General features: G+C 38.5%; 1 long non-coding RNA gene across 1 annotated transcript; it reads right to left on the minus strand.

The window, feature by feature from the left end:
• Nucleotides 1–4,663: 4,663 nt before the first annotated feature.
• On the minus strand, nt 4,664–5,864 carry LOC140174988 (uncharacterized). Its single transcript, XR_011865156.1, has 3 exons — nt 5,501–5,864; nt 4,994–5,152; nt 4,664–4,909 (listed from the first exon to the last, which is right to left on the minus strand). It is a non-coding gene; the product is annotated as an uncharacterized lncRNA (long non-coding RNA).
• Nucleotides 5,865–22,627: the final 16,763 nt, after the last annotated feature.

The following is a 22,627-nucleotide window of genomic DNA, read 5'->3' on the forward strand; positions in this document are numbered from 1 at the left end:
AAAAAGAAGAAGAAAAATAAAAATAATATGGAAAAGGAAAAAAAGAAAAAAAAGTAGAAAAAGAAAGAAATAAAAAGGGGACAAAATGCCCCAAAGCAAAGTGTAGCTCAATAAAATCAATGCATGAGTGTTGTGAAATAAAAAGGAATACATGAGTATGTGAAAAAGTGAGGAATGGGTAGTTAGGTTAGAACTTAATTGTATAGGTTGTCATAGGTTAGGTGGAAAGTTTAAGCTTATCAAAGATTCAAATTTCAAGCTCACTTGACCAAATATGCATCCTACCTTGACCCTAGCCCCATTACAACCAAAGAAAAGACCTCATGATACTTGTATGCATGCATGAAATATATGTTGATTGTTAGAAGAAGAACAAATCTTGGAAAACATGATTAGGGGAGAATTGAGAGAATCAACCCTAAACACTTGAGTGAATAGAGCACAAACACATCCGGTGAAAGTTTGATGCTCAATTACATGTTTCCACCTATGATCATCTCTTCTCATGCAAGTTTGTAAAAATATTTAATAACTCAATTCAATTGTGGATTAGACTTGCTAGTCCTTAGCCCTTGTGCATATATGCTTCTTGGGAATTGATTTATTTTGACCAAGCAATTGCATTCATGTAGATAATTGCATATAGGTAGATTGCATTTAGTTAGTTTTCATTGAATAAATGTTGATCCCTTTGCTTTCTCTTGGTTTAAGCATGAGGACATGCTAAGGTTTAAGTGTGGGGAGGTTGACAAACCCCATTTGTAGGGTTTATCTTGTACTGATTTTAGGGGATTTTATAACCTTTTACCCACATTTATGCAATGAAATAGCATGGTTTTGTATATTCTCCTTTAATTGTGCTTAAGAGTGAAAACATGCTTTTTAGGTCTTAAAATAGCTAAATCTAATTCTCCTTGATTCCATTAGATGCCTTGATATGTTTGTTAAGTGATTTAAGGTTTAGGAGGCAAAGATTGGATCAAGGGAATGAAGAAAGAAGCATGAAAAGTTGGAGAACTCATGAAGAAATGAAAGAACCGGAAAGCTGTCAAGCCGACCTCTTCGCACTTAAACGACCATAACTTGAGCTACAGAGGTCCAAATGATGCGGTTCCAGTTGGGTTAGAAAGCTAACATCCGGGGCTTCGAAACGATATAAGATTTGCCATAGTTGCTACAAGTATGGTGGCGCGCACGCGCATAGTACGCGCACGCGCCGTTGCTGCCACCTAGTCCACTTGAAGCAAAACGTGGCCAGCGATTTTAGAAGCCTTGTGGGCCCAATCCAACTCATTTCTGATGCTATTTAACCCAAGGAGTGAAGAGGAAAACACAAGCTAGTTACCATTAGGATTAGTTTAGTAGTTAGAAGTAGTTTCTAGAGAGAGAAGCTCTCTCTTCTCTCTAGAATTAGGATTAGGATTAGTTCTTAGATCTAGGTTTTAATCTTTGCTTTCTTCTACTTCTACCTTTCAATTCCTTGTTGTTACATTCATCTTCCTCTATTCTTTTGTTGTATTTTCCTTTATGTTGTTCTTATATTTTGTTGTAGATCTAGTATTGTTCCTTCTACATTCTTCCAATTCAATTAGAGGTAATTCATAATTGTGTTCATTTGATTTGTTGTTGTTTAATTCCTTGCAATTGAGTAGTATAGATTTACTTTTCTTGCAATTTTACTATGCTTTCCTTTTATGCCTTCCAAGTGTTTGATGAAATGCTTGGTTGGATTTTAGTGTAGGTTTTGTTCCTCTTGGCTTAGGTAGAGTAATTAGTGACACTTGAGTTATCTAATTCCTTTATTGATTGAAAATTGGAGAGATTGCTAATTGGTTTGGAGTGCACTAAAGCTAGTCTTTCCTTGGGAGTTGGCTAGGACTTGTGGCTCAAGTCAATTCATCCACTTGACTTTCCTTTATTTAGTAAGGGTTAACTAAGTGGTAGCAATGAACAATTCTCATCACAATTGAGAAGGATAACTAGGATAGGACTTCTAGTTCTCATACCTTGCCAAGAGCCTTTTATAGTTGTTAGTTTATTCTTCTTGCCATTTATAATTCTTGTCTATAAATCCTAAAAACCCCAAATATAACTCACAACCAATAACAAAGCACTTCATTACAATTCCTAGGGAGAACGACTCGAGGTTTGAATACTTCGGTTTATAAAATTAGGGGTTTGTTACTTATGACAAACAATCTTTTGTATGAAAGGATTTTTGATTGGTTTAGAAACTATACTTGCAACGAGAATTCATTTGTGAAATTCTAAACCGTGAAAAATCCAATCGTCAAGGATCCATGAGATGGACGGCCTACCTGTGAGGATGAGTGAAGACAAGGATTGCTCCTTTATTGGCTGCATGTGGTTCGGTCTCCAAGGTGCAAAGCCATGCAGATTTTGTTTTCAAGAAAGCACACTTCCCTAGGTACATGTGACTCCCTTCTTCATCTTGTGATGACCATACATGCATCTTTTTGTCCTCTTCTCAATCTCCCTTGTACCTATACAATTAAACCAAGATAATGGTAAGCTTAGGACTTAGATTGGTACGATGGTGTGGGAAGCACAAAAGGAAAGATTTTACATGTTCTTTATTCATAGATAACCAATTGTGTTTCTTAGATAGTGAACCAAAATTTGGTGAACACCAAACTTGTCCCCTGCTAAGTGATCTATGTAAAATACAGAGAATATCCATCACAATTGGTACATTCATCATAAGAAACATTTTATTTTCTAACATAAACTCATAAAATGAAGCTATGTAGACACTGAGGTCTAGAACAAGAATATCTTAGAACAAGAATAAGCTGAATTGAATAGAAGAACAATAGTAATTGCATTGATACTCGAGGTACAGCAGAGCTCCACACCTTAATCTATGGTGTGTAGAAACTCCACCGTTGAAAATACATAAGAACAAGGTCTAGGCATGACCGTGAGGCCAGCCCCCATAATCTAAGAACTAGACGTCCAAAGATTATCTGAAGATCTAAACTGATCCCAAGATGTCTAATACAATAGCAAAAGGTCCTATTTGTAGAGAACAAGTAGCTTAGGGTTTACAAAGATGAGTAAATGACATAAAAATCCACTTCCGGGCCCACTTGGTGTGTGCTTGGGCTGAGCATTGAAGCTTTCATGTATAGAGACTTTTCTTGGAGTTAAACGCCAGCTTTTGTGCCAGTTTGGGAGTTTAACTCCCATTCTTGTGCCAGTTCCAGCGTTTAGCCTCTGAATCAGATTTTTGCTCAGGTCCCTCAATTTCTGCCAGAAAATACCTGAAATCACAGAAAAACACACAAACTCATAGTAAAGTTCAGAAAAGTGAATTTTAAATAAAAACTAAGAAAAACATAATAAAAACTAACTAAAACATACTAAAAACATACTAAAAACAATGCCAAAAAGCGTATAAATTATCCGCTCATCTCAACACCAAACTTAAATTGTTGCTTGTCCCCAAGCAACTGAAAATCAAATAGGATAAAAAGAAGAGAATATACAATGAACTCCAAAAACATCTATGAAGATCAGTATTAATTAGATGAGCGGGGCTTTTAGCTTTTTGCCTCTGAACAGTTTTGGCATCTCACTTTATCCTTTGAAATTCAGAATGATGGGCTTCTATAGGAACTCAGAATCCAAATAGTGTTATTGATTCTCCTAGTTAAGTATGATGATTCTTGAACACAGCTACTTTATGAGTCTTGGCCGTGGCCTAAAGCACTCTGTCTTCCAGTATTACCACCGGATACATACATGCCACAGACACATAACTGGGTGAACCTTTTCAGATTGTGACTCAGCTTTGCTAGAGTCCCCAATTAGAGGTGTCACTACAAGAAAAACACCCATTCAGGTACACTTGAAAAGTGTAGCCAAAAGTGAAAAAAAATGATGCTTTAGGCTACGGCTACGCTTTTTGGGGTGATTCCTATTCGGCCGTTGCCTATTCTCAAAGGCTACGCTTTTCTGCACCAAGGGCTACGCTTTTGGCGTTTGGGAATAGGCTACGCTTTTCAAGTGATGCTGTCCAGGACCAAAGGCTACGCTTTTCAGCTTTCATTTTTCCAGAATAGGCTACGCTTTTCAATGCTACTGCATCACTTATAAAGCGTAGCCACATTGTATACCATAGCTACTTTTTATAAGCGTAGCCTTAGATCCCTCTTTTTTTTTTATACTATAGCTATTGTATATAAGTGTAGCCTTAGGTCCCTCATTGTTTTTTTTATTTTCTCTCTCTCTCTCTCTCTATATATATATATATATATATATATATATTCTAATAATTTTTTTTCTAAAACCTAATATTTAGTAATATGATTATATATTACATGTATAATAATTTTGTATTTTTATTTGAATGAATTGAATATTATAAAATAAAAATAAATACATAATTATACTAAATAATTTCTTTAAATAAATACATAATTCTATTCTATGTGTTAGCGTCTTTTTGAGACTGCTGAGAACAATTTGCGAGTCCTTGCTACCCAAGACAAATAAAAAAGAATTGTTGTATATAATGCTTCCATGACTCTTTCAAGTTCCTTGCTATGAGAAGCCTTCATGTTTCATGAACATTGCATAAAGCAGCTCATTCCATGTATCAGGTACACCATGCAGACACTAGTGGCTGCAATCTTGCCGATGGAGTGCCGCCGTGCTGCCATTCGGACCAAGATAGTAAATTGATGAATGTCCATCTTTTCTCTGAGCTGTCATCTCTGTTATATTCAATATTTTTAACTTGACAAGTTCAGTGCTGTTTTTGTGTGATGATAGCAATGAATTGCCTATTTTGAATTGTGACCAGTTATCATTAGGCACTAATGACATGTTAAGCTCTGGCAGTGTTTCCAAATGACAACTTCCACCGCTTCTCCAATCTCCACTTCTGTTCATACATTATTGGATAAATATATGTAAAACTTGGAAGGCAAAATATAAATCATAACAATTGTTGCAACAAATTACAAACCTGAAGTGCACGGGTGTATATGTACGAAAGAAAACTTAACTCTTGTTAAGATTTACAGTATCTTGTATCCAATTCAACACTGTCTCCATTGACTTCCTATATGCATCTTCCACCTTCATTTCTATCTTAACTTCCATACCTTGTTGGAAATAACAGCCCCTGAGCAAATATGAAAAGGTTTGTTTATAGGTTTGTTTATCGAGATTCCAGAATTAATCCATGTATTAAATGATTCTTAAAAGTTAGCACAACACTGCTACCAGCTCAAACAACTAAACCAAAATAACTGTAAAAATTACAGACAAAAAAATTGTAACTGCCATGCAACCATTTAACCACAAATTCAGCACAATCATCATTTAGCAAGAATTAAATTGATATAATCAAACAGATTTGGGACCCAGCAGCAGCAGCAGCAATTAAATCATTCAAGAGATAACGGCAAAACAACAAAATAGGGCAGGAAAAAAAAAGACAACCTAGAAGAAGGTGGAAATTAGGCAGAACCGGATAGCACAGGACAGAATAGCAGCAGGCAGAATCGAAGAAAAGGAATTTGTGAAACAGCAGGCAAACACAGCAGACGCTGGTGGTGCTGGGTGAGCCACCAAATTTTGCTCCTGAAAAGGAAACACAATTATGTCCACTAGCAGGTCTCCATAGGAACAGTTTACTAAGTTTTTAAAAATTATAGGGACGCATCAAAGATCTTATTATTGCTTCATCAAAGGACATATGCTCAGGATCTTAGATTTAACAATTTTTTCTATCTTATATTTACTTAATTTGAATTAATAACTTCAAACTTAACTACTTAAAGCATGCACTACTCAATCATTTTTTCCATGAAATGGAATTTTGTAACTCATCAATATGTTCATATATTCCTCGACAAAACATTAAGGTGTATTGACAGGTATTAGTCATCTTAAATTTTTCTCTTTAAACCATACTCACAACCAGCAAAGCATACAAAATTAAAGATGATTTTTTAAATGCAGAGGTTTCATAGTTGTTTCATGCAGTCTACCTTTATCACCACATCTTTTATGGAAAGACTCATGGAAGTTTACAGCATCATCTGAGAAAAAGTACCTAAAGAAGTCTTCAACCTTTATCTACAGTTTGTAAATTTAAAATTTTAAAATTTCTAATAAATTTACAAGACTAATATTACTAAAGTCAACAAGGGAAAACTTGAAAATGAAAAAAAAATGGTATTTTTTCTAATAAGAAATACCAGAAAATCAGCTTCTGCAACACCTGTGTATTTTTTTGGGACTGCACATTAGAAAATAAGCTCAGATCAGCAGAGTTTTTGAAAAAATATGATGGATTAATAAAATATATTATAAGTTAAATACAATAGACATTTTTTTTATCTTTTTTATAAAAGAATAATTTCATTAAGATTTAAGGAGAAGGATAATATGATAAAAAAGCAAAACAAAGGATTCATGTATAAAGCATGGCTTTTCAAATCCTAAACACAATGGGCATGAAAAATTGATCAATTTTGCTTAGGCAAAGTTTCCTAGGCTTATATATTTAATATTTTTTAACTTCTCAGACCATAAATAAACAGAGGGGTTGGAGAATTTCAAAGACGGGATCAATCAAGTCCGTTTACCAACTTCTACTTGTAAGAAATCCCATTTCAATTTGGTTTCTTTTCTTATCAACAACAGAACCAACTTTCCCACCAATAAAAGTCCTCGACTCATATATATCCACCTGATCGAGAGCAATTAGAAGTAAACATACTAGATAAAATGCATTAGCTAGAATATCCTAATAAATTTAACACCATAATTGTGTTAAGAAACTGACCAAATCACTCCCCTTTGCTTCAAAAATCAAGTTTACCATGTACACCATAACATCCAATTTCAAAATAACATTTTCTTCGTTCCATATTGATAAGTCGCTTTGACTTTTCACATATATTCATAAATCAAAGTATCAAAATGACTTATAAAATATGAAATGGAGGAAGTGTGATATTAAAGATTAAAGGAGCTAAACCTCGTGTCCTTGATCCAAGAGTTCCACTGTAGTTGACATGCCAGAAAGCCCAGCTCCAATGATGGCAACTTTTAGCTTTGGTCCTCGATAATGTTCTGGTTCCGGCGAAAACAGCCCTTTTGGCGCTGGCAGGAAACCATTTCATTTGTCAAACTTACAGCTCAGCTCAATTACTTAATAACTAAACCTGGTAACATGGCAAACCAGATTCATTCATAAGCTCACACCACTCCCCTATGATATGTGTTGCGTACTCAGGTTTGAGACTTGATTAGGGTCAATAGTGGATGAGAACTCTTAATATTTTGTGTATAACTGTGTGTGTAGTATAGGTGTGTGTTGTGATATTATAATACTCAAAATTATAGGCTATCCAATTTATGACAAAAAAAAACATAAATAGAAAACTGAAATATAACATGAGTAACATGGTGAATATGCAGCTAGCATACATAGTAATTAAAATATTTAATAATTGGACTTACAATGTTCCAGTGAATTGTGTGCTAAGATAAGCTTGGTCTTCAGGGAAGAACCTGGCAAGGCCAAAGTCTCCAATCTTGGGATGAAACTTATGATCAAGAAGAATGTTGCTTGCTTTGATGTCTCGGTGAACAATTCTTAGATGTGAATCCTCATGAAGGTACTGCAATCCCCTTTCCACGCCTAGAACAATTTGGAACCTAGTGCTCCAATGCAGGAATCGATCAGCATTGTTCCCTGCATGAGGGGAACATTCAAAGTTTCAATTTGCTCTGTTTAACCAATCCTAAGCTCTTGTGGGAATTAAAAAAGAAGGGATACCATACATGAAGAGGTCCAAACTTCTGTATTCACAATCCTAACCATCCTTCACAATCCAGTATTCATCCACAGGCACAGAAATTCAGCAAAAATTAATGAAATTGAAAGTTCAAACACTCCCCTTCCCTCTCTTTCAGTCCAATACAACTTCTAAAATATATTGTTGCCTACAGAGACATCGAAATTAAAATTGAAATGAGAATGAAATGAAAGTTGAAGAGGGAGAGAGAGAGACAGAGGTTAGGAGTACGGACAGGAGCACGGCAAGCCCTAGCTGCGGTGGCGGCTTCAATCGACCCCAGGAGCAACGACAGTGCACGGCGGAACAGCCTCCTCTCTTGCGTTGCATCTTCGTCCTCTTTCTCCATCTCGTCTGCAAATTGTCTCTCTCTCCCCTCCGGGCTCCCTGCTCTGCGACGGCAATGGCGGCGGCTGCAGCGACGTTGCGGCGGTGACCCCCTCTCACTCTCTATTCTCTCGATCGCGCTCTCTCATCTCCGTCTCCCTCCTCTCCTCCCTCTGGTTTCACTCTTTCTCTCGGATCTGGGTGTGTGTGTGTGAAAGGGGGCGTGGTGGCAGTGGTGAGTGATGGTGAGAATGAGTGTGAGTGTGTGGGTGTGTTAGGGAAGGGTTTTCAACAATTAATTCGAAGGTGATTTGCGAAGGTGAGGGGCAAAACTTTTTTCTGATCAGAAGGCGAAAGTGAGGGTATTTGAAGGTGAGTGTGATTTGGTGATAAGGAAAAGAAAAATTACTAAGTGTTTAGGTGCATTTGGCCTAGATACATTAGGCTACGCTTTTAAAGTGCACCCAAAACTTAACAAATAGGCTACCCTTTAAAAGCGTCTCCTTTGATATGAAAAGTGAACCTATAGATATCAACCTACGGCTACGCTTTATAAGTGATTTCTATAATACCTAAGGCTACGCTTTTTAAATGATGCCGCATTTGTGTATCCTTTTCTCTTATAAAAAGGCAACACGGAGAAAAGCGTAGCCTATTCTATGAATAGGCTACGCTTTTCAAATGTAGCTTAAAAAAGTGTGGCTGAATGGGTATTTTTCTTGTAGTGTGTCCAGGGTTCTTAAGCACACTCTTTTTGCCTTGGATCACAACTTTAATTTTACCCTTGCCTTTTGGTTTAAAGGGCTATTGGCTTTTTCTGCTTGCTTTCTCTCTTTTTTTTTCGCATATACTCTCTTTTTTTCGCATATACTCTCTCTCTTTTTTTTTTGAATACACTATTTTTTCTTGTTTCAAGAATCATTTTTTTATGATTTTTCAGATCCTCAGTAACATGTCTCCTTTTTTCATCATTCTTTCAAGAGCCCACAATTTTAACATTCATGAACAACAAATTCAAAAGACATATGCACTGTTCAAGCATACATTCAGAAAACAAAAGTATTGCCACCACATCAAAATAATTAATCTGTTATAAAATTTGAAATTCATGCAATTCTTCTCTTTTTCAATTAAGAACATTTTTCATTTAAGAAAGGTGATGGATTCATAGGACATTTATAACTTCAAGGCATAGACACTAAGACACTAATGATCATGTAATAAGACACAAACATAGACAAACATAAGCATAAAAATTTGAAAAAACAGAAAAATAAAGAACAAGGAGATTAAAGAACGGGTCCACCTTAGTGATGGCGGCTTGTTCTTCCTCTTGAAGATCATATGGAGTGCTTGAGCTCCTTAATGTCTCTTCCTTGCCTTTGTTGCTCCTCTCTCATGATTCTTTGATCTTCTCTAATTTCATGGAGGAGGATGGAATGTTCTTGATGCTCCACCCTTAGTTATCCCATGTTGGAACTCAATTCTCCTAGGGAGGTGTTGATTTGCTCCCAATAGTTTTGTGGAGGAAAGTGCATCCCTTGAGACATCTCAGAGATTTCATGATGAGGAGTTTCCTCATGCTCATGTCCATGAGTGGGATCTCTTGTTTGCTCCATCCTTTTCTTAGTGGTATCCATGAGGAGTTGGTCCAACCTTTGATCAAAGTTGACCCTTTTTGAGTTTGAAAGGGACCTCAGGGATCACCTTCTTCATGGCCACAACTTCATAGAAGTGGTCTTGATGCACCCTTGAGATGAATCTCTCCATCTCCCATGACTCAGAGGTGGAAGATTTTGCCTTCCCTTTCCTCTTTCTAGTGGTTTCTCCGGCCTTAGATGCCATAAATGGTTATGGAAAAAACAAAAAGCAACGCTTTTACCACACCAAACTTAGAAGGTTTGCTCGTTCTCGAGCAAAAGAAGAAAGAAGAGAGTAGAAGAAGAAGAAATAGAGGAGATGGAGGTGGCTATGTTTTTCGGTCAAGGGGGGAGAGGTAGTGTGTAGGTTGTGTGAAAATGAAGGAGTGAAGATGGGTTTATATAGGGGTGGAGAGAGGGGTAGGGTTCGGCCATTATGGGTGGGTTTGGGAGGGAAAGTAGTTTCAATTTGGATGGTGAGGTAGGTGGGGTTTTATGAAGGATGGATGTGAGTGGTGAAGAGAATGGTGGGACTTGATAGGTGATGGGTTTTTGGGGAAGAGGTATTGAGGTGATTGGTGAATGGGTGAAGAAGAGAGAGAGTGGTGGGGTAGGTGGGGATCTTGTGGGGTCCACAGATCCTGAGGTGTCAAGGATAACTCATCCCTACACCAAGTGGCGTGCAAAAATGCTCCTTCTGCCAATCGTGGCATTAAACGCCGGGCTGTTGCCCATTTCTGGCATTTAACGCCAGCTTCTTGCCCATTCCTGGCGTTAAACGCCAGTCTGGTGCCCCTTTCTGGCGTTAAACGCCCAGAATGGTGCCAGACTGGGAGTTAAACGCCCATTTTGCTATCTTCACTGGCGTTTAAACGCCAGCAAATTTTCCTCCAGGGTGTGTTATTTTTCTTTCTATTTTTCATTCTGTTTTTGCTTTTTCAATTGATTTTGTGACTTCCCATGATCATTAACCTGTAGAAAACATAAAGTAACAATGGAAAATAGATAAATATAACATTGGGTTGCCTCCCAACAAGTGCTTCTTTAATGTCAGTAGCTTGACAGTGGGCTCTCATGGATCCTTACAGATACTCAGAGCAATGTTGGAACCTCCCAACACCAAACTTAGAGTTTGACTGTGGGGGTTCAACACCAAACTTTGAGTTTGACTGTGGGGCTCTGTTTGACTCTGTTTTGAGAGAAGCTCTTCATGCTTCCTCTCCATGGTTACAGAGGGATATCCTTGAGCCTTAAATACAAGGGATTCTTCATTCACTTGAATGAATAATTCTCCTCTGTCAACATCAATCACAGCCGTTGCTGTGGCTAGGAAGGGTCTGCCAAGGATGATGGATTCATCCATGCACTTCCCAGTCTCTAGGACTATAAAATCAGCAGAGATGTAATGGTCTTCAATCTTTACCAAAACATCCTCTACAAGTCCATAAGCTTGCTTTCTTGAATTGTCTGCCATCTCTAGTGAGATTCTTGCAGCTTGTATCACAAAGATCCCTAGCTTCTCCGTTACAGAGAGAGGCATGAGGTTTATGCTTGACCCTAGGTCACACAGAGCCTTCTTGAAGGTCATGGTGCCTACTGTACAAGGTATTGAGAACTTCCCAGGGTCCTGTCTCTTTTGAGGTAATCTCTGCCTAGTCAAGTCATCCAGTTCTTTGGTGAGCAAAGGGGGTTCATCCTCCCAAGTCTCATTACCAAATAACTTGTCATTTAGTTTCATGATTGCTCTAAGGTACTTAGCAACTTTCCATTCTACAAGCAAACAAGGCTTGAATGTTTATCTCTTGGATTCCTTAATCAGAATCTTCGTGGTATAAGCTAGAATTGATGGCGGCATTCTTGAGAATCCGGAAGGTCTAAACCTTGTCTGTGGTATTCTGAGTAGGATTCAAGGATTGAATGACTGTGACGAGCTTCAAACTCGCGATTGTGGGGCGTTAGTCACAGATGCAAAAGAATCACTGGATTCTATTCTGACATGATCGAGAACCGACAGATGAATAGCCGTGCAATGACAGAGCGCGTTGAACATTTTCACTGAGAGGACGGGACTGTAGCCATTGACAACGGTGATGCCCAACATACAGCTTGCCATGGAAAGGAGTAAGAAGGATTGGATGAAGACAGTAGGAAAGCAGAGAGACGGAAGGGACAAAGCATCTCCATACCCTTATCTGAAATTCTCACCAATGAATTACATAAGTATATCTATCTTTATGTTTTATTCATCTTTTAATCATTAATCCTCCATAACCATTTGAATCCGCCTAACTGAGATTTACAAGATGACCATAGCTTGCTTCATACCAACAATCTCCGTGGGATCGACCCTTACTCGCGTAAGGTTTATTACTTGGACGACCCAGTGCACTTGCTGGTTAGTTGTGCGAAGTTGTGATAAAGAGTTGAGATTGCAATTGAGCGTACCATGTTGATGGCGCCATTGATGATCACAATTTCGTGCACTAAGTTTTTGGCGCCGTTGCCGGGGATTGTTCAAGTTTGGACAACTGACGGTTCATCTTGTTGCTTAGATTATGTATTTTTCTTCAGAATTTTTAAAAATGAATTCTAGAGTTTCAAGGTGATGTTTTCATCATCACCAAAGCTGATTGATTCTCATCAATTTAGCTCTTGAATGCAATGTCCTGCTCAAGCTTGGCTAGCCATGTCTAATTTCTTTAGACTAAAGCTTTAGACTAACATTGCATGATTCCTGGAATTCTCATTAAGAATTTTGAAATCCTTATTTTTCTTTTCCCAATAATTTTCGAAAAATCCAAGAAAAATTTACAAAGTCATAAAAATCAAAAATATTTTATGTTTCTTGTTTGAGTCTAGTGTCTCATTTTAAGTTTGGTGTCAATTGCATATTTCTGTTCTTCTTGCATTTTTTGAATTCATTCATGTGTCTTCATTGATCTTCAAGTTGTTCTTGATGATTTACTTGCTCTGATCTTTAAATTCCCTTGTTTTGTGTGTTTTGTTGTTTCTCAAATGCATTCTCAATTTGTTAGTGTCAGTAGTATACAAACTTCTAAGTTTGGTGTCTTGCATGCATTGTTTATTTGATTTTAGTTGCATTTTAATTATTCCTCATCACTAAAAATTCAAAAAAAAAATTAATTTGTGTCTTTTCAAGTCAATAATACAGAGAATTGAAGATTCAGAACATACAGTAGAAGAATTACATAGAAAAAGCTGGGCGTTCAAAACGCCCAGTGAAGAAGGAAAACTGGCGTTTAAACGCCAGCCAGGGTGCCTGGCTGAGCGTTTAACGCCCAAAAGGGTAGCATTTTGGGCGTTAAACACCAGAATGGATACCATTCTGGGCGTTTAACGCCAGGATGGCACAAGAGGGAAGATTTTGTTTTTAATTCAAATTGTTTTTAGGTTTTCATAATTTTTCAAAATCAAATCTTTTTCAAATCATATATTTTCAATCATATATTTTCAAAATCAATTTCTTTCCATTTTTCAAAAATACTTGCTAATAATTAATGATTTGATTCAACATTTCAAGTATGTTGCCTTTTCTATTGAGAAAGGTTTAATGTTTGAATCATATCTTTTCTTGTTAGCCAAGTCATTAATTTTAAAAATCAAATCTTTTTAAATTGTTTTTTAGTCATATCTTTTCAATCATATCTTTTTAAAACCATAACTTTTCAATCATATCTTTTTAATCACATATTTTTCAAAATAGTTTTCAATCATATCTTTTTGATTTCTAATCTTTTTCAAAATCACTTTATTTCTTTCCCAACTTTAATTTTCGAAAATCATTCTTCAATTTTTCAAAATTTCTTCAAAATATTTTAATTTATTTTCGAAAATTTTTTCCCTCTTCTCACATCCTTCTATTTATGGACTAACACTCCCCCTCAATGCACAATTTGAACTCTATCCCTCTTGATAAGTTCGAATTCTTCTACCTTCTCCTTCTATTCTTCTTTTCCTCTGACATCTCAAGGAATCTCTATACTGTGACATAGAGAATTCCATATTTTTTTGTTCTCTTCTCTTTCATATGAGCAGGAGCAAAGACAAAAGCATTCTTGTTGAGGCTAACCCTGAACCTGAAAGGACCTTGAAGCAAAAGCTAAGAGAAGCTAAAGTACTACTCTCTACAGAGGACCTAACAGAAACCTTCAAACAAGAAGAAGACATGGCAGCCGAAAACAACAACAATGCCAACAATGCAAGGAAGGTGCTGGGTGACTTTACTCCACCTACTCCCGACTTCTATGGGAGAAGCATCTCTATCCCTGCTATTGGAGCAAACAACTTTGAACTTAAGCCTCAATTAGTTTCTCTAATGCAACAGAATTGCAAGTTTCATGGACTTCCATTGGAAGATCCTCATTAGTTTTTAGCTGAATTCTTGCAAATCTGTGACACTGTCAAGACCAATGGGGTTGACCCTGAGGTCTACAAACTTATGTTATTCCCTTTTGTTGTAAGAGACAGAGCTAGGATATGGTTGGACTCACAACCTAAAGAAAGCCTGAACTCTTGGGAAAAGCTTGTCAATGCCTTCTTGGCAAAGTTCTTTCCACCTCAAAAATTGAGTAAGCTTAGAGTGGAAGTCCAAACCTTCAGACAGAAGGAAGGTGAATCCCTCTATGAAGCGTGGAAAAGATACAAACAATTGATCAGAAAGTGTCCTTCTGACATGCTTTCTGAATAGAGCATCATAGGTATCTTCTATGATGGTCTGTCTGAACTGTCCAAGATGTCATTGGATAGCTCTGCTGGAGGATCTCTTCATCTGAAGAAGACGCCTGCAGAAGCTCAAGAACTCATTGAAATGATTGTAAATAACCAATTCATGTACACTTTTGAAAGGAATCCTGTGAACAATGGGATGAATCAGAAGAAAGGAGTTCTTGAGATTGATACTCTGAATGCCATATTGGCTTAGAACAGAATAATGACTTAGCAAGTCAATATGATTTCACAAAGTCTGTCTGGAATGCAAGTTGCATCAGGCAGTACTAAGGACGCTTCATCTGAAGAAGAAGCTTATAATCCTGAGAACCCATTAATGGAAGAGGTGAATTACATGGGAGAACCCTATGAAAACACCTATAATCCTTCATGGAGAAATCATCCAAATCCCTCATGGAAGGATCAACAGAGACCTCAACAAGGTTTCAACAACAATAATGGTGGAAGAAACAGGTATAGCAATGGCAAGCCTTTTCCATCATCTTCTCAGCAACAGACAGAGAATTCTAAGCAGAGCCATTCTGACTTAACAACCATGGTCTCTGATCTAATCAAAACCACTCAAAGTTTCTTGACTGAAATAAGATCCTCCATTAGAAACTTGGAGGCACAAGTGGGTCAGCTGAGTAAGAAAATTACTGAACTTCTTCCTAGCACTCTCCCAAGCAATACAGAAGAGAATTCAAAAGGAGAGTGTAAGGCCATCAACATGGCCGAACTTGGAGAGGAGAAAGAGGCAGTGAGCGCTACTGAGGAAGGCCTCAATGGACGTCCACTGGCCTCCAATGAGTTCCCTAATGAGGAACCATGGAAATCTGAGGCTCACACTGAGACCATAGAGATTCTATTGGATTTACTTCTGCCATTCATGAGCTCTGATGAATATTCTTCCTCTGAAGAGGACGAAAATGTCATTAAAGAGCAAGTTGCTAAGTACCTTGGAGCAATCATGAAGCTAAATGAAAAGTTATTTGGTAATGAGACTTGGGAGGACGAACCCCCTTTGCTCAACAAAGAACTGGATGACTTGACTAGGTAGAGATTACCTCAAAAGAGACAGGACCCTGGGAAGTTCTCAATACCTTGTACAGTAGGCACCATGACCTTCAAGAAGGCTCTGTGTGACCTAGGGTCAAACATAAACCTCATGCCTCTCTCTGTAATGGAGAAGCTAGGGATCATTGAGGTACAAACTGCAAGAATCTCACTAGAGATGGCAGACAATTCAAGAAAACAAGCTTATGGACTTGTAGAGGATGTTCTGGTAACGATTGAAGACTATTACATCCCTACTGATTTCATAGTCCTAGAGACTGGAAAGTGCATGGATGAATCCATCACTCTTGGCAGACCCTTCCTAGCCACAGCAAAGGCTGTGATTGATGTTGACAGAGGAGAATTGATCATTCAAGTGAATGAAGAATCCCTTGTGTTTAAGGCTCAAGGATATCCCTCTGTAACCATGGAGAGGAAGCATGAAGAGCTTCTCTCAAAACAGAGTCAAACAGAGCCCCCACAGTCAAACTCTAAGTTTGGTGTTGGGAGGCCACAACCAAATTCTAAGTTTGGTGTTGAACCCCCACTTTCAAACTCTAAGTTTGGTGTTGGAGGGTTCTAACTTTGCTTTGAGTATCTGTAAGGCTCCATGAGAGCCCACTGTCAAGCTACTGACATTAAAGAAGCGCTTGTTGGGAGGCAACCCAATGTTATATTTCCCTTTGTTATTTTATGTTTTCTGTAGGTTGATCATCATGTGAAGTCACAAAATCAATTGAAAAAGAAAAAACAGAATGAAAAACAGAAAGAAAAATAGCACACCCTGGAGGAAAACTTGCTGGCGTTTAAACGCCAGTGAAGACAGCAAATGGGTGTTTAACGCCCAGTGTGGTACCATTCTGGGCGTTTAACGCTAGAAAGGGGCACCAGACTGGCGTTTAACGCCATAAATGGGCAAGAAGCTGGCGTTAAACACCAGAAATGGGCAATAGCCCGACGTTTAACGCCAGGATTGGCAGAAAGGGCATTTTTGCACGCCACTTGGTGCAGGGATGAGCTATCCTTGACACCTCAGGATCTGTGGACCCCACAGGATCCCCATCTACCCCACCACTCTCTCTCTTCTTCACCCATTCACCAATCACCTCAATACCTCTTCCCCAAAAACCCCTAACCTATCAAATCCCACCATTCTCTTCACCACTCACATCCATCCTTCATAAAACCCCACCTACCTCACCATTCAAATTCAAACCACTTTCCCTCCCAAACCCACCCATATTAGCCGAAACACAAAGCCCCCATCCATCTCCTCTATTCCTTCTTCTTCTACTCTCTTCTTTATTCTTTTGCTCGAGGACGAGCAAACCTTCTAAGTTTGGTGTGGTAAAAGCGTTACTTTTTGTTTTTCCATAACTATTTATGGCATCTAAGGCCGGAGAAACCTCTAGAAAGAGGAAAGGGAAGGCAAAAGCTTCCACCTCCGAGTCATGGGAGATGGAGAGATTCATCTCAAGGGTGCATCAAGACCACTTCTATGAAGTTGTGGCCATGAAGAAGGTGATCCCCGAGGTCCCTTTCAAACTCAAAAAGGGTCAACTTTGATCAAAGGTTGGACCAAGTCCTCATGGATACCACTAAGAAAAGGATGGAGCAAACAAGAGATCTTACTCATGGACATGAGCATGAGGAAACTCCTCATCATGAAATCCCTGAGATGCCTCAAGGGATGCCCTTTCCTCCAATAGTAATTCTCTGCATATGTAGACACCAGACTTAATGTTTGGCTATATACTTCATCAAAATGAATAAGCATATAGTCTTAGAAAGTTTGAAAAGCTATTTTGGAGTGCCTTCAGGCACACTAAACTTAGAAGTCTAGCATATGCTTCAAGACAATGTATGTGATTATCAAATATACTCATGAGAATTCAAATTCATGCTAGAAAGACCGTTGATTATTCAAATTAAAACCAAAGCTAGAATCTTAAATCATGGGATGCCTCCTATGGAGCGCTCTTTTATTGTCATTAGCTTGACATTGGGCCCTTATTAGGGTGGTTGATGATTGTAGTGTCTCAATTTGTCTCCCCTCACTGTGAGCTTCCTTCCAGTGCCTTGATGTTCAATCTCTGCATGCTCCAGTGAGAGTATCCTGTTGATAGTGTAGTAATCATCAGCTTGTTATTCTGTCCCCAACTGTTGGTAGATTAGTTGTACTTTATCTCCCTTTGAGAATCCCTCAGTTGGGATCTTTTTGTTTTTCCACCCTTTTGGAGCCTATTTCTTACTTTTCTTCCCCTTTCTTATTGATCCTTCTCCTTTGACAGTGGGCTGTGTTTTGGGATCTATTTCTTAGTGGCCAGCACCTCACTTTCTTCTTGCTTTCCCTCATTATTCTGTATAGTTTCATTCTCCTTTTGTCCTGCTTTGTTGCTTGTTTCTTGCTTTGAAAGGAAATTAATGAGTGTCTTGTTGGTTTTTTTCCTTCCACTGGAAGTTTTTCTTGTCAACCCCCATGCAGTTTTCCTTGTCATCAATATACTGTGCTTCTGAAAAGACATTCAGAGTAATGCTTTCATCATGTACCCTTAGGGTCAGCTCTCCTTGTTCAACATCTATGATGGCCCTTGTTGTGGTCAAGAATGGTCTTTCCAAGATAATAGAGTAACTTCCTTCTTCTCCTAGGTCCAGGATCACAAAGTCTGCAGAGAATACGAATGTCCCTACTTGGACCAGGAGATTTTCAATCACTCCTTTGGGAAACACCAATGATTTATCCACTAATTTCAATGACATTTGTGTAGGCTTTACTTCTTCTATACATAGCCTTCTCATCATAGAATAGGGAATTAGATTGATGCTGCCTCCTAAGTCACATAGAGCCTTATCAATGGTTAGACTACCAATGGTACAAGGCAGGAAGAAGCTCCCAGGGTCCTTGAGTTTTGGTGGGAGGCCCCTTTGAATCACAGCACTGCATTCTTCAGTGAGCATAATGGTTTCCTTCTCATGCCAACTTCTCTTTTTATTGATAAGCTCTTTCAAGAACTTTGCATATAGAGGCATCTGCTCTAATGCTTCAACCAGGGGGATATTGATGCATTTGCATATTTGCTATATTAGCTAGTTAGTTTAAGTAGTTTTAGCTTAATTTCATTCACTTTCTTTGGAATAAATAAGCATTTGTGTGAGTTTTCTCTCCATGCATTCATGAACCAAGAACTAGGTGGAATTTGGCCATATTTGTGCAAAGAATTCAAGGAGTTGACAAATGAATTAGCATGAATGAATCTCTTGAAAATTGTTGCATAGAATGGCAAAACTTTGAAGCAAATTCTTTGGTTAATGATAGGTAATGAAGCAAGAAGGTTATGGAGCAAGAATTGGAGCAAGAAGCCTTGAGAATACATCAAGCTTGGCAAGGAGGCAGAGGACTTGCACGTTGCCAACTTGGAGAAAAGGGTGAGTTGTTGAAGGCAACGCCAAGGTAGCCCTGGAGAGCAAATGTTGGCGTTGCCAACTTGGAGAAAGGGTGAGTGTTTGAAGGCAACACCAAGCAACTTGGAAAGCTCATTTGGACGTTGCCAACGCCACCAACAAAGGCGTGTTTGGTGACAACTCCAGCAGCAAGAAGGCTTGGGTAGGAAGGGTGTGAAGCACGTTGCCAACGCCAAATTCTGAAGGCGTGTTCCTTGGCAACGCATCATACAAGCAAGCTAGGCAACCTTGGGAATGAAGAGCACGTTGCTAACTTGGGAATGCATTGGCGTGCTCATCAACAACGCAGCAATGCTTGGAGCTAGGAAGCATAAGTTAGCACGTTGGCAACTTGAAAGAACAAAGGAGTGTTTGCCAAAAACGCTGGTGAGCTGGACAGCCTGACCTTACCTCCTTCAATGGAGTATATCTTGAGCTACAAAACTCCAAATGAGGTGATTCCAACGGCATTTGAAAGTAGACATCAAGAGCTTTCCAACCATATATCATAGTATGGGATTGACATTCGTTTGAAGCTTCAAAAGCTGGCTTCATTTGGAACCTCAGAAACTAAACACGTTGGCAACTTGGAATCTAAGTTGGCAACGCCCTTGCTAAAATTTGGCTCCCTGGGAGGCATAACCCACGTTGCCAACTTGGGGAAGGTGAAGGCGTGTTTGCTAGCAACGCCTGCGAAGCTCAGCAGCCTTAGAAGATAACCCACGTTGCCAACTTGAGAATGTGAAGGCGTGTTTGTCAAAAACGCCGGCAACCTTGGCAGCCTGACCTTGTCATCTTCAAACAAGAATAACTTGAGTTATAGAGATCCAAATTGAGTGCTTCCAGTTGCGTTGGAAAGCTGACATTCAGAGCTTTCCAACCATATATAATAGTCTATAGTGGAGCATGAAATTGAAGCTCGAATCAGAGTCATCTTTAGGCCCCAAAAACAAGGAAATGAGGTTGAAATTCAAGGAAGCATGAGTAGGCCAAGGTGGGGGAGTCGAACACGTTGCCAAGGGTAAAATAGCCTGGCGTGTTCCTTGGCAACTTGGGCAACAACGCCCAGGCCAAGAAATCTGGGCTAAAGGCGTTGTCATGGGCGTTATTGGTGGAGTGTTTGGCAAAAACGCCCAACCAGGGCAGCCTGACCTTGCCCTCTTCAATGGAGCATAACTTGAGCTAGAAATATCCAAATGAGGTGATTCCAGTGGCATTGGAAAGTAGACATCAAGAGCTTTCCAATGATATATCATAGTTCATATTTAAGCAAAGGATTGAAGCTCAAAGTTTAGGCAACATTAAGCATGAAAAGTGAAACCAAGAAGAAGAGCCAAGTGTTTGGCAACAACTTGGGCTAGCAACGCCCATCACCAAGCCCCAGCCCAGGAAACCCATGAGCACGTTGCCAATGTGCAATAACATTGGCGTGTTTGCCAATAACGCTCGTTCACTGGGCCAGAATTGATGTAAACAAGCTTTGCTTCCTCTGTTTTCCTTAAAAGGGCATCAACTCCACTCATGAGCTAGCTAACCTCAAGCAAGCAAAACCCATAAATCTCAATCAATCAAGGCCACAAGAATCATCTAGAATAGTTGATTTTCATTTAATTGTAATTTGCTTTTAATTTCATTTCAATTTGTAATTTAGAAAAGCCTATATAAAGGCCATAGCCTCATAGCATTAGGAGGTTGGATTGGGGGACGGAGGAGACCAATTTGAAATTCTGTGAATTGGCACACTCCATTGAGAGTGGGTCTTCGGACCCCTCCCCTTCATACACTCTTCTTCACTTCCCCTTCTCTTCTTCCTTAGTAGTAGTGTAGTTTAATTTGTAGTTTTCATCTATGAATTTTTGAATTCTCAATTTCAGTTTTGAGTCTTTGAGCATTTCCTTTTTATTCTTCATCTTTCTACACACTTAGTTTAATTTTTGTTTATGGCAATTGTTGTTGAAATTGGAGCTATGATTCACTAAACCCCACTTTCATTAGGGGGAAGAGCTCTGCTTGTTTGAATGCATTGATGAACTCCTCTTTTCCTTCTTAATTCAAGTGGTTAATCCAAAGAGGAAACTCTTGTTCTTCAAAGATTCAACCACCATCGAGAGAGGGGTTAATCTATGAGAATTGTGTGGTGAATTTAAGAAATGAGCCACATAATTCAGTTTAGAGTTCATCCTTTCATGATTTCCTTAATCAATACACCTTGGTTGGTATGTGAGATGTAACTTTCCTTGGTTGAGATTATGGGAGTTGTGTGGCTGGATTAGAATTGAGCTTCATCTCTTCTCATGAACAATTAGATCACGAGAGTGGCAATTGGTTATGTTGAGAGAAATTGAATCACCAAGAGATTGGGATTCAATTACCCACTTGCCATGGATCTATACCCATGATTGAGAAGGACTTGACTAACATCAATTCATGAAAACTTGCATCTCTGATCCCTAATGATCCTCTCTATAATTAATTCTCATTTCTTTTGCTCTTAGTGCTTGAATACCCATTACCCAATTCCCTTTTACACTCTTGCAATTTATTATTCTTGTCATTTACATTCTGTTTCTTTATTTCTTGCTATTTTCTATTTTGCTCTTTAGAATTCAGCATTTTATATTCTTGCAATTTACTTTTGATGTCATTTAAATTTCTTGCAATTTAAGTTTCCGTTATTTACTTTCACTTTATTTCTCTCTTCTAGTTCTTTACATTCTTTGCCATTTAAATTCTTGCAATTATGTTCAAAAATCACAATGCTCATGAAATCAAAACTATGTTTGCTTGACTAAATCTACCATTTAACTAAAGTTGCTTAATCTACCAATCTCCGTGGGATCGACCTCACTCTTTGTGAGTTTTATTACTTGATACGACCCGGTATACTTGCCGGTTGTACGTGAAATCCAAATTTTTACGTATCAAGTTTTTGGCGCCATTGCCGGGGATTGGAAAAGATTGACAATGATTAAGTGAATGGTAGTTTAGATTAAGCATTTTCTTTGTTTTTGCTTTGTACAGTTCTTTTAATTTTTTTTATTTTCTTTTTGACATTAAGGTGTTTGTGTTATTGCCTCACTAAGAAATTCTCATCTGAGACATGTATTTTAATTGCTTTGTGATTGTGTTCTACAAAACTTAAATGGAGTTTATCTCATCTTTTGATCAAACAAACTTTCTGGGATATCACCCACCACCACCAATCTCTAATGGTGGCTGGGAGTATCGCCAAGAACTTGCAAATTATGAGCACTCCAATCCATGGAGATTTGCTCCAGAGCCACAAATTGATCAAGCTAATCACATGAGATGTTGTCCAGAACCACAAAATGATTTATGTCATTACCCTCATGGTGTTTGGACATATCAACAAAAGTGTGAACAATTAAGAGAAATGAATTTCCTCCCAGAGCCACAAAGTGAACCATGCTGTTATGACATTGATACAAACTATGGCTGGGAAGGGAATTTTAATTCTCCAAATGCTATTCATCAAGAGACATCATCTCTTGATTATGCTTACAACAAATTCATGCAAGATTCCTCCCAAGGACCACAAGATTGTCCATACTATGATGATTTCAACAATTCTTC

This window comes from Arachis hypogaea, chromosome 9, assembly GCF_003086295.3.
Source record: "Arachis hypogaea cultivar Tifrunner chromosome 9, arahy.Tifrunner.gnm2.J5K5, whole genome shotgun sequence".
Classification (NCBI taxonomy): domain Eukaryota; kingdom Viridiplantae; phylum Streptophyta; class Magnoliopsida; order Fabales; family Fabaceae; genus Arachis; species Arachis hypogaea.